The sequence below is a fragment of the Zingiber officinale genome, unplaced genomic scaffold (genome assembly GCF_018446385.1).
Source record: "Zingiber officinale cultivar Zhangliang unplaced genomic scaffold, Zo_v1.1 ctg106, whole genome shotgun sequence".
NCBI classification, from domain to species: Eukaryota; Viridiplantae; Streptophyta; class Magnoliopsida; order Zingiberales; family Zingiberaceae; genus Zingiber; species Zingiber officinale.
Window position 1 is genome coordinate 48,116 of NW_024589809.1, and position 12,460 is coordinate 60,575.

Genomic DNA, 12,460 nt, shown 5'->3' on the forward strand with positions numbered 1-12,460 from the left:
ATAAAAAAATATAGTTCTTTTTAGTCCCACATCTTAGAATTGATAAATATTTTAAGCCGACAATGTTAAAAAATATACTTTTCTTAATTTTTTCTATTAAGATAAGCATAATATTAAATTAAATTATTTTTTTTTCATAGGGAAACAGTAAGGATGACATTTGAAAATCCAAACAATTCGGATTTTCAAAAATCTAAATAATTCAAATTTTCAAAAGTCAGGTACTTTAGCCTAATGACTTTACTAATAATTTTATTTTAGTATTTTAATGCTAAAATGATTTAATTAATATAATTTAATTATAAAAGGTAAATATGATTTTAATGTATTATATTATACACGCACACGCGTAGTATGATCACTAGTAATAATAAAAAACATATAGAGGATAGGAAAAAAAATAAACTGGCATATTATATAATAAAAAATGAATATTAAAATTTAATAAAATAGTTGTTTAGATTTTAACAATTTTGAATGCAGGGTCCGTCCGTTTTACCTGGCGACAGCGGCGGCCCAAGCGGCCGACCTCGCTGCTCTGATTCACCGCCGGTGTTGAATACCTTCGATCGTCCTCCTCGACTCGACTTCGTTCGTAGCATCTCTCGCAGTCTGACTTAACTGTCTTCCTCTTTATGCCCTATCCCTTTCTCACACCTCTGTTTGCAATTTACCTTCTTAGTTTGTGACTTCGCATTGAGAAACTTTGTCGGTTTGCGTTATTTTGGTGTGAAACTATTAAGCGTTGTTTTAGGGTAACAAACAATAAGGGTCGGGTTTGCTCCTACCCTGCCAGGTTATAGTCCAAAACATTTCTTCTTCATATGTATCTTATACTGCTTACATTTTGATTTCGTGACAAGAATTTCAGGTTGCATTAGATAGGTTTTGTTTCTATGCATGACCCCACCTGATCCAACCCCTATAATGACAATGCCATTGTTTTAACATTTATTGCTTGTAGATTTCTTTCCGTCTTGCGATCTTGCTTCTGTTTATGTATTTCAACCGCTAACTTGTAGGTAGACAGATGCTCATCTTAGTAGTGATTTCGCTTATCAATTGGCATTTAGATGATATAAGTTCATTAAGAGCTAAGTTAGGAGGTAAGTTATTGCTGATGTAGAATAGAGGGTAAAGCTAGCTGTTGTTATATACATTGCTAAAGAGGAAAGTTGATTTGATAAAATGAAGAACATTCAAACATGTTATGTTATGTTACTGTTGCCTTTGCTAACATGGGAATAGCTTCTTAGAGTGTTTATGATTATCTAAATGATAATTCTGGTAACCTTTTGTCTCACCCTGGAATTTTGTTTCAGGTTGCTTGCTGAGGCTGGTCTTTGCAAACATGGCTGAGCTTCTTTTTGAAGACATCTTTACTTTGACAAGAATAGATCCAGATGGTAAAAAGTTCAATAAAGGTTTGCTACATGTTCTCATGTTATGTCACAGATGTTGTCTTATGGGTTATGATTTGTGAGATTCATGTTTTGATTGAACTTGTGCCAAGAGTGCTTTATTTATTTTGAACTATGGACAGTGAGAAAAAAAACATTTCTTATGCTGAATATTTGCAACAAGAACTGGAGGTGGTACTTTGTGTCATGAATTCAATGCGCATAATTAATTGGCATTGTTATGTTAGATAATGACTTGTTTTGTTGGCAATTGTGGTTATCGGTTGGAATCTTTGTGTATTAGGTGCAGAATTAAATGGCTATAAAATCCGTATAGCAAACTCTTATAATATCAGTCTAGAAGATGCAAAAGCTTCCTGGTGAAGCGGAGTGAAATATGCTGAGGTTTTATTTCCTTCAAGCATTGTCAAAGCTCCTTTACCATAACAATGCTATGCCTATTTCCCTAAATCTTAAAGCTTGGTCTGATAAGTTCCATATAATAAATGTCCTTTTGTGCATGAATTTCAATTTCCACATATTAAATTCCTTCATACTTCTTTGAAGGTTCCAAAGGCACCCTTTTTAACTAGCACATCCCTAGCCTTAGGAAGTTTGGCTGCTGTTTTTTTTTGTTTGGCTACACAATCCTTCCTGCTTATATATGAAAATTTTTAATTTTTAATTTTCAACTTTCAAGCATATGGTTTCAAAATTAATATTTGTATGGCAAAGGAGATTGGATGATTGTTGATTAGTGATTAGTGTATTGGATCATACATAAAATTTGTGATTTTAGCATACTAGCATGTGGTTGATATTATGGTTTTAAATTTCGACCCGTGCCGAGTTTTTGGTCCTGGACTAGAACGATATAGTTTCGGTATCGTATTATGCAGTGCTGATATGGTTTCGGTATTTTTAAAATATAAAATATATTAATTAAAAATAAAAAAAATTAATCTAAATATTTAAAAGTAAAAAAGAATAAAAATAAACTATATATATAAAATTAATGGAATAATTCTATTAGGATTAATTAAGTCTATTTAAATTATCTCAATCATAGCTAGGAGTTGATTAAACTTATTAACCTAAGTTTTTAATTAAACTCTAAACCTCCTCTCGTTCTGTCATGTTCCGTGACACTTCCAGGATCACGTGACGCCTTCGGAGGCATCACCTGGCTAGCGTGATGCTTTTGGATGGATCACCTCACACTTTTGTCCCACGACGCTCCTGGGATCGTGCGACGCGTGCGGATGCGTTGTCGGGCTCGCGCGAAGAGTTCAAAAGTGTCGTCGAGGTCGCGTGATGTGTCCGGAGGCATCGTTGGGCTTGCGCGACGCGTTTGGACGTGTCACCATGCTTGCATGATGCTTCTAGACATGTTGCCGGGCTCGCATGATGTCTCCATGGGGCGCGTCGATACCGGAGCAATGTTGGTGCATAGGCGAAACTTCTCATTCCATTTTTATCGGGTGAAACGACTCAAGATTTTAATCTTGATATTGAACTAATACTCCTAGACTCTTCATTATTGAGTATGCCTCTTAGATCTTATCTCTCTATTGAGTAAAGCCCGGATAAAGGAGGAGGGTTGCGTTAGGTTGCCAGCCAGCGTCAAACTATGGCAAATATTTCATGAATGAATCCATTAAACTATTGTGCTAATGCTAGGTTGTTCCCCGGAAGGAACGCGTTGCAGGGTCCGACTGTAACGTCTCGGCAAGGACCGCTACATCTCCAGAACTCGGGTGTAGTGATAAATATGCAAGAGTTCGCGTTACAGGGTCCGACTGTAACGTCTCAGCAAGGGCCGCTACATCTCCATGAGAACTTGGGTGTAGTGTTAAATAGGCAAGAGTTCTCACACCATAGGTTAGATAAGAACAAATATGTTAGGAAAACTAATAATCTAAGATTTGGAACATGGAACATAGGAACTCTCACTGGTAAATCAATGGAGGTAGTAGATATGATGATTAGGAGAAAAATTAATATTTTGTGTGTACAAGAGACAAAATGGACAGGTGAGAAGGCAAAGATGATAGAGAACTCGGGTTTTAAGTTATGGTATACTGGAAAGAGTAAAACAAGAAATGGAGTGGGTATTATTGTAGATAGTTTGTTAAAGGATGAAGTTGTAGGAGTAGTTAGAAAAGGGGATAGAATTATAGCCCTTAAGATAATAGTGGCGAAAGAAACTATGAACATAATTAGTGTATATGCACCACAAGTAGGATTAGATGAAGCTACCAAATTAAGGTTTTGGGAGGACTTAGATGAAATATTACAAAATATTTCACCAAATGAAAGGATTTTAATAGGAGGTGATCTAAATGGGCATGTCGGAGTGAAAAATGAGGAATATGAGAGAGTACATGGGAGCTATGAGTTTGGAACGAGGAATGAGGAAGGGAAAACTATATTAGATTTTGCGATAGCATATGACCTTATATTAGCTAATACGTTTTTTAAGAAAAGAGAAGAACACTTAGTCATATTCAAAAGTGGGAATAATAAATCGCAAATTGACTTTCTTATGGTTAGGAAGAAGGATAGAAAGATTTGTAAAGATTGCAAAGTCATCCCTGGAGAAAGCTTAACTACCCAACATAGGGTAGTAGTGTTGGATATACGCCTTAAACATAGTATCAATAGAAAGAAAATATATATAATTCCTGGAATTAAGTGGTGGAAGTTAAAGGATGGGAAGCAACATATATTTAAGGAGAAGATAGAAGTACAAGCATTAGGTGAAATATATGATGACTCTAATACAACATGGGATAAGATGGTATCAAAGTTAAAAATAGTAGCTAAGAGTGCCCTCGGTGAGTCAAAGGGGCATGCACCGCTAAGTAAAGAATCTTGGTGGTGGAATGAGAAAGTACAAGAGAAAGTGAAGGAAAAACGAATAGCTTATAAGGAATTATATATTTGTAAGAATGAGGAAAACTTAAAAAAATATACAATATCCAAGAAAGAAGCTAAGAAAGTGGTGAGTGAAGCAAAAAATGAAACTTTTGAACGGTTATATCAAAAATTGGATACAAAGGAAGGGGAAAGAGACATTTATAGAATAGCTAAAGTGAGAGAAAGGAAAACAAGAGATCTTAGTCAAATAAAATGTATTAAAGATGAATGTAATAGGGTATTAGTAAGCGATGGAGAAATAAAAGAGCGGTGGAAGAGGTATTTTCATCAACTTTTTAATGAAGGTTTAGGAGACCAACTTAACTTGGGTAATTTAATTAGGTCAAATGAGCATCGAAATTTTAATTTTTATCGTAGAATTCAAACTTCAGAAGTAAAACAAACTTTAAATGAGATGCACAATGGAAAAGCCGTTGGACCAGATGATATTCCGATAGAGGTGTGAAAGTGCTTAGGGAAATAAGGTATTGAATGACTTACAAAATTATTTAACATGATATTGAAAACGAAAAAATGCTTGATCAATGGAGGATAAGTACTCTAGTTCCCTTATATAAGAATAAGGGAGACGTACAAAATTGTGCAAACTATAGGGGTATTAAACTAATGAGCCATACTATGAAACTTTGAGAAAAAGTAATAGAAAAAAGATTAAGAAAGGAGATCACAGTGACAGAAAATCAATTTTGGTTCATGCTTAGAATGTCGACAATAGAAGCTATACATCTTCTTAGATAATTAATTGAAAAATATCGCGAGCAAAAACAAGATCTACACATGGTATTCATTGACTTAGAAAAAGCGTATGATAGAGTCCCAAGAGAAATTATATGGCGAATTTTAGAAAAGAGAGGTGTTAGCGTAACATATATTGAACTAATTAAGGATATGTACGAGGATGTAACGACCAGAGTAAAGACTTCAGGCGGAGTAACTGAAGCATTTCCAATAAAGATAGGGTTACATCAAGGATCAACTCTAAGTCCCTATCTTTTTACACTAATTATGGATGAACTGCACACATTCAAGACACAGTACCGTGGTGCATGTTGTTTGCAGATGATATTATTTTGGTAGATGAGATACGTGAAGGAGTAAATGCTAAGCTAGAATCTTGGAGGGAAACACTAGAAGGGAAAGGTTTTAAGCTTAGTAGATTAAAGACAGAATATATGGAATTTAAATTTAGCAATATTAGAAGTAATGAAACAATTGTTAAGATAGGAGAGGACGAGTTGCCTGGAACCGAGCGATTTAAATATTTAGGATCATTTTTATAAAATGATGGAGGGATTGAGAGAGATGTCTTACATAGAATACAAGCAGGATGGGTGAAATGGAGGGGAGCATCGAGTGTTTTATGTGACCGTAAAGTACATTTTAAACTTAAAGGTAAGTTCTATAAAACCGCAGTTAGACCTGCTATGCTATATGGAGCTGAATGTTGGGCTATGACTCGAGCACAAGAGCAGAAGATGAGAGTTGCAGAGATGAGGATGTTAAGATGGATGTGTGGACATACAAAAATGGACAAAATAAGAAATGAGAGCATTAGAGAGAAAGTCGGAGTTGCATCTATTGAGGGAAAACTCCGAGAGACATGTTTAAGATGGTACGGACATGTACTTAGACGACCAATAAATGCTCCAGTTAGACGATGTGAAACTATGATAAATATGCATATCAAACGAGGAAGAGGAAGACCAAAAAAGACTTGGTTAGCAACAATAAAACAAGATAAAATATATTTAAATATAGATGATGATATAATAGGAGATAGAGCTCAATGGTGTAAAAGGATTCATACAGCCGATCCCACCTAGTGGGAAAAGGCTTGGTTGTTGTTGTTGTTGTATTATATTACTAGTCATATTCAAATCTTTTAAATAGATTTTTTTTTCATCTTCCATTGTCACCTCTTTAATTCTAATCAATTTGCCTTGTCTCAGTATAGTGTTTATTGGCTATCTTCAAACATGGCTATACCATTATATTCTATTTTTTTCATCTATTGGGGCAAACCTAATTGTAGGGGTGTTAAAAATGAACCCGATCTGCTAACCCGACCCAAGCTGATCCGAAAAAAATCGGGTTCAGATTCGTAGGGGGTTTTGGGTTCGGGTTGGAGTTTTTTGGGGTTGGTTTAGGTTCGGGTTAATCTGAATTTAGGATTTAGGAGTTTTTTTGGGTTAAATCAAATTTTATTTTAAAAATTAAGATGTTTTAGTACATAAATAGCAAATGTTAGTATAATAATGATGAAATATTGAGATAAAAGTGAAAAATGATAGGGAAATAACAATTGGGTCAGACAGATTATTCAAGTTGGTCGGATTATTTGGGTTTGGGTTGAGTTCATGTTTGGGTTGGGATTTTTTTAATAATTGATTTTCAATCCAACCTGAACCCATCCAACTCATCTAAATTGACACCCCTACCTAATTGCACCCTAAAGAAAGCTTTTTCTTAATTTTTTTTTTCCGTTAATCCCACATGCCATTATAGTATTTTGACCTCTCCTACATCAACGTTTTACACCTGTTATTTTCCAATTGCACAACACTCCATTTAATATAATATGGCAGATTGTAGTTGTATAAAATGTTTTATTTTAAGAAAATGTAGCCACATAGGTTCATATACTTAACTCAACATGACACATTTTAATATTCATAATATTTCATGAGACTATTGTGCGTATATAGTTGTGAAGGAGGTTATTGCATACTTTCATGTCTAGTTTGACATTTTCTTAAGCTTTAATTTAATGGCTCCTCGTTCCAATTTGCAAGGAAACTTGTGATCATGCTCACTTTAGCTTCACTGCATGTGAGAAGTTTATTTAACTGTAGCATTTTTATGTAGATTCTCTTTCATTATTTAGCATATACCTGATATTGTTTTATTCATCATTAACTTGCAAGAAAATATTATGCAAGTGCCTTGTCATGAAGTGTTTTTTAATCAATTCATAAGGTGTCATTTAATAATATGATAGATTTAGAATTAACAACTCCAATTAAGTTCTGTTACAGATATATCTATGAAAATTATATTCAATGGCTCAATTTTTTATTTCATGTTGGTTATGTTCTGTAATAGTGGTACTTTGCTCTAACATCAACATACCTTTGTTGTAGTTTCTCGTATAGAAGCATGCAGTGAGCAGTTTGATAGGTTCATGCATCTAGATGTGAATACTGAAATTTATCCACTTCACGCTGGAGATAAATTCACAATGGTTTTATCTCCAACACTCAATTTGGATGAAAACCCCTGACACTGCCTACTTTATGCAGGTATCTTTTTGCTGTCGGTTTTATTTAATTGATCTTTTAAATTTTATCAAGAAGGTGATTTAGGCCCCAGATAATATAGCCGTTTTCTCTTGTTTTTCTTTTCCTTCATCTCCTTTCTTCAACCTCCAATTTGCCACCATATCATTCATTGGAACATCAAAATGTTTCCTAACTTTTTTAGTTATAGTCAAAAACTAAAACTTCTTAATATTTATCTCTTCCTCTTTTCAGGTTACAGTAATCTTAAAATTGATCCTTGCTAACTTTGCATTTTATTATACAATTGTTGGTTCAATTGGCTTTATCCTCAGGGTAACAGAAAGTAACTTGCAGACAAATTTGAGTATGTGATGCATGGAAAGCTGTACAAAATTTTAGAGGCGCCTTTTAGAGGACATAATGTTAAAGTGTTAAACTATGGCAAATATTCAATGAATGAATCCATTAAACTATTGTGCTAATGCTAGGTTGTTCCCCGGAAGGAACGCGTTGCAGGGTCCGACTGTAACGTCTCGGCAAGGACCGCTACATCTCCAGAACTCGGGTGTAGTGATAAATATGCAAGAGTTCGCGTTACAGGGTCCGACTGTAACGTCTCAACAAGGACCGCTACATCTCTATGAGAACTTGGGTGTAGTGTTAAATAGACAAAAGTTCTCACACCATAGGTTAGATAAGAACAAATATGATAGGAAAACTAATAATCTAAGATTTGGAACATGAAATATAGGAACTCTCACTGGTAAATTAATAGAGGTAGTAGATATGATGATTAGGAGAAAAATTAGTATTTTGTGTGTACAAGAGACAAAATGGATAGGTGAGAAGGCAAAGATGATAGAGAACTCGGGTTTTAAGTTATGGTACACTGGAAAGAGTAAAGCAAGAAATGGAGTGAGTATCATTGTAGATAATTTGTTAAAGGATGAAGTTGTAGGAGTAGTTAGAAAAGGGGATAGAATTATAGCCCTTAAGATAATAGCGGTGAAAGAAACTATGAACATAATTAGCGTATATGCACCACAAGTAGGATTAGATGAAGCTACCAAATCAAGGTTTTTGGAGGACTTAGATGAAATATTACAAAATATTCCACCAAGTGAAATGATTTTAATAGGAGGTGATCTAAATGGGCATGTCGGAGTGAAAAATAAGGAATATGAGAGAGTACATGGGAGTTATGGATTTGGAACAAGGAATGAGGAAGGGAAAACTATATTAGATTTGCGATAACATATGACCTTATATTAGCTAATACATTTTTTAAGAAAAGAGAATAACACTTAGTCACATTCAAAAGTGGGAATAATAAATCGCAAATTGACTTTTTTATGGTTAGGAAGAAGGATAGAAAGATTTGTAAAGATTGCAAAGTCATCCCTGGAGAAAGCTTAACTACCCAACATAGGGTAGTAGTGTTGGATATACGTCTCAAACATAGTATCAATAGAAAGAAAATATATACAATTCCTACAATTAAGTGGTGGAAGTTAAAGGATGGGAAACAAAATATATTTAAGGAGAAGGTAGAAGTACAAACATTAGGTGAAATATACGATGACTCTAATACAACATGGGATAAGATGGTATCAAAGTTGAAAATAGTAGCTAAGAGTGTACTCGGTGAGTCAAAGGGACATGCACCACTAAGTAAAGAATCTTGGTGGTGGAATGAGAAAGTACAAGAGAAAGTGAAGAAAAAACGAATAGCTTATACAATAGCCAAGAAAGAAGCTAAGAAAGTAGTGAGTGAAGCAAAAAACGAAACTTTTGAACGGTTATATCAAAAATTGGATACAAAAGAAGGGGAAAAAGATATTTATAGAATAGCTAAAGTGAGAGAAAGGAAAACAAGAGATCTTAGCCAAATAAAATGTATTAAAGATGAATGTAATAGGGTATTAGTAAATGATGGAGAAATAAAAGAGCGGTGGAAGAGGTATTTTCATCAACTTTTTAATGAAGGTTTAGGTGACCAACTTAACTTAGGTAATTTAATTAGATCAAATGAGCATAGAAATTTTAATTTTTATCGTAGAATTCAAACTTCAGAAGTAAAACAAACTTTAAATGAGATGCACAATGAAAAAGCCGTTGGACCAGATGATATTCCGATAGAGGTATGGAAGTGCTTTGGGAAACAAGGTATTGAATGACTTACAAAATTATTTAACATGATATTGAAAATGAAAAGAATGCCTGATCAATGGAGGATAAGTACTCTAGTTCCCTTATATAAGAACAAGGGAGACATACAAAATTGTGCAAACTATAGAGGTATTAAACTAATGAGTCATACTATAAAACTTTGGGAAAAAGTAATAGAAAAAAGATTAAGGAAGGAGACCATAGTGACAGAAAATCAATTTGGGTTCATGCCTGGAAGGTCAACAATAGAAGCTATACATCTCCTTAGACAATTAATTGAAAAATATCGGGAGCAAAAACAAGATCTACACATGGTATTCATTGACTTAGAAAAAGCTTATGATAGTGTCCCAAGAGATATTATATGGAGAATTTTAGAAAAGAGAGGTGTTAGCGTAACATATATTGAACTAAGTAAGGATATGTATGAGGATGTAACGACCAGAGTAAAGATTTCAGGCGGAGTAACTGAAGCATTTCCAATAAAGATAGGGTTACATCAAGGATCAACCCTAAGTCCTTATCTTTTTACACTAATTATGGACGAACTCACTGCGCACATTCAAGACATAGTACCGTGGTACATGTTGTTTGCAGATGATATTATTTTGGTAGATGAGACACGTGAAGGAGTAAATGCTAAGCTAGAATCTTGGAGGGAAACACTAGAAGGGAAAGGTTTAAGCTTAGTAGATTAAAGACAGAATATATGGAATTTAAATTTAGCAATATTAGAAGTAATGAAACAATTGTTAAGATAGGAGAGGACGAGTTGCCCGGAACCGAGAGATTTAAATATTTAGGATCATTTTTACAAAATGATGGAGGGATTGAGAGAGGCGTCTTACATAGAATACAAGCAGAATGGGTGAAATGGAGGGGAGCGTCGAGTGTTTTATGTGACCGTAAAGTACCTCTTAAACTTAAAGGTAAGTTCTATAAAATCGCTGTTAGACCTGCTATGTTATATGGAGCTGAATGTTGGGCTATGACTCAAGCACATGAGCATAAGATGAGAGTTGCAGAGATGAGGATGTTAAGGTGGATGTGTGGACATACGAAGATGGACAAAATAAGGAATGAGAGCATTAGAGAGAAAGTCGGAGTTGCATCTATTGAGGACAAACTTCGAGAGACACGTTTAAGATGGTACAGACATGTACTTAGACGACCAATAAATGCTCCAGTTAGGCGATGTGAAACTATGATAAACATGCATATCAAACGAGGAAGAGGAAGACCAAAAAAGACTTGGTTAGCAACAATAAAACAAGATAAAATTTATTTATATATAGATGATGATATAATAGGAGATAGAGCTCAATGACGTAAAAGGATTCATACAGCCGACCCCACCTAGTGGGAAAATGTTTGGTTGTTGTTGTTGTTGTTGTTGTTGTTGTATAACCAAACGCATAGGTAGGAGAAAGTTTCCTTCAAGTCTCTACGACATTCCCCATTGTTGGATGATAACTGGAAACCACCATGAAGGTGAGCTAATATTGAGATAGCCCCACATTAGTCACTTGTAAAATTTATTTCAAACTACTGGGTTCTACGCTTGGATTCACAACCATCTCAGGATACTTGTACCTGACTCCTTGCAAGTTGCAAGTAACATAGGTTTTGTGTTTACCTGGAACCCATTCGATCAATCTCTTCAGCTTCATTTATTAGCCAAATATTATTCTGGCTCATCTGGTGGTGGAATGTTGTAAATCAAGTGGCTTGCTTGAGCTTTAATGTCAAAATAATACGTCTAATGTTAACAATACTAAAATGCATATGTAAACATTGTCCAGGTTATGCACTAGATTTGTCTTATAGTTCAGTGTGCTTCATGCTGTTCTCACTGCTTTCTTTCACTATTTTCTTTCTCCAGAGAAATATATGCCTCATTCGGAGGACTAATGATGATGCTCAAGGGTGACCCCTCCAATGCAGCTCAATTTGAATTGGACCAGAGACTCTTTCTTCTGATTAGAAAAGTGTAATTGATTTGTTTCTCAACTAGAACTACTCTTCATCTTCAGGCTAGATAATGACTTGGCTTTTGAAACACATGGAAAAGTTATGGAGGCTACTTGTTTCTTTGGATTCTGTATGACGCGAGCTTGGAATTTTTTTTTTTTTTGTTATCATGAAACTAATTTTCTGGCAAGTCTGTTTAAAGGTTATGCATACATCTCAATTAATTATGAATCTAAAATTATGATGTTCTGTAGAAGTTATTGACTTAATAGTTTCTATTTCTTACATTAGCATTTTATAAAATTTTATATTAATATACTAAAGCACAGCTGATTTTTATTTTAAAAAATTATCAAAGAAATATGTAAAATATATACAATATTTAACGTAAATTTTAAACTGCGCTATCAAGCTATGTTTTGCAAAACCAAATTTGGCATTAAAAAGATTTGGTTTATTGCTTCTGATTTGAATTCAACAATGTGAAATACTAAATTAATATAAAGGTGATAATGGCTCTTTTATGTTTATTTTTTTAATCATTCAAGCTTTCTTAAAATTCAAGTTGATTTCACATTTAAGATTATCTTTATTCAGAAAAAAAAAATGAAAGGGATTTGATTTAGCCATTTAAGATAGGAGAATAAGAGCATATTCCATTACTAATTATTCGATTTGAATTATTGCATAAAATTTAACGAT

At 34.2% G+C, this 12,460-nt stretch overlaps 1 long non-coding RNA gene across 1 annotated transcript; it reads left to right on the top strand.

The window, feature by feature from the left end:
- Positions 1 to 475: 475 nt before the first annotated feature.
- LOC122035784 lies at positions 476 to 11,941 on the top strand. The gene is made up of 4 exons (XR_006127205.1): positions 476 to 591; positions 1,323 to 1,424; positions 7,481 to 7,639; positions 11,670 to 11,941. It is a non-coding gene; the product is annotated as an uncharacterized LOC122035784 (long non-coding RNA).
- The last annotated feature ends 519 nt before the right edge of the window (positions 11,942 to 12,460 follow it).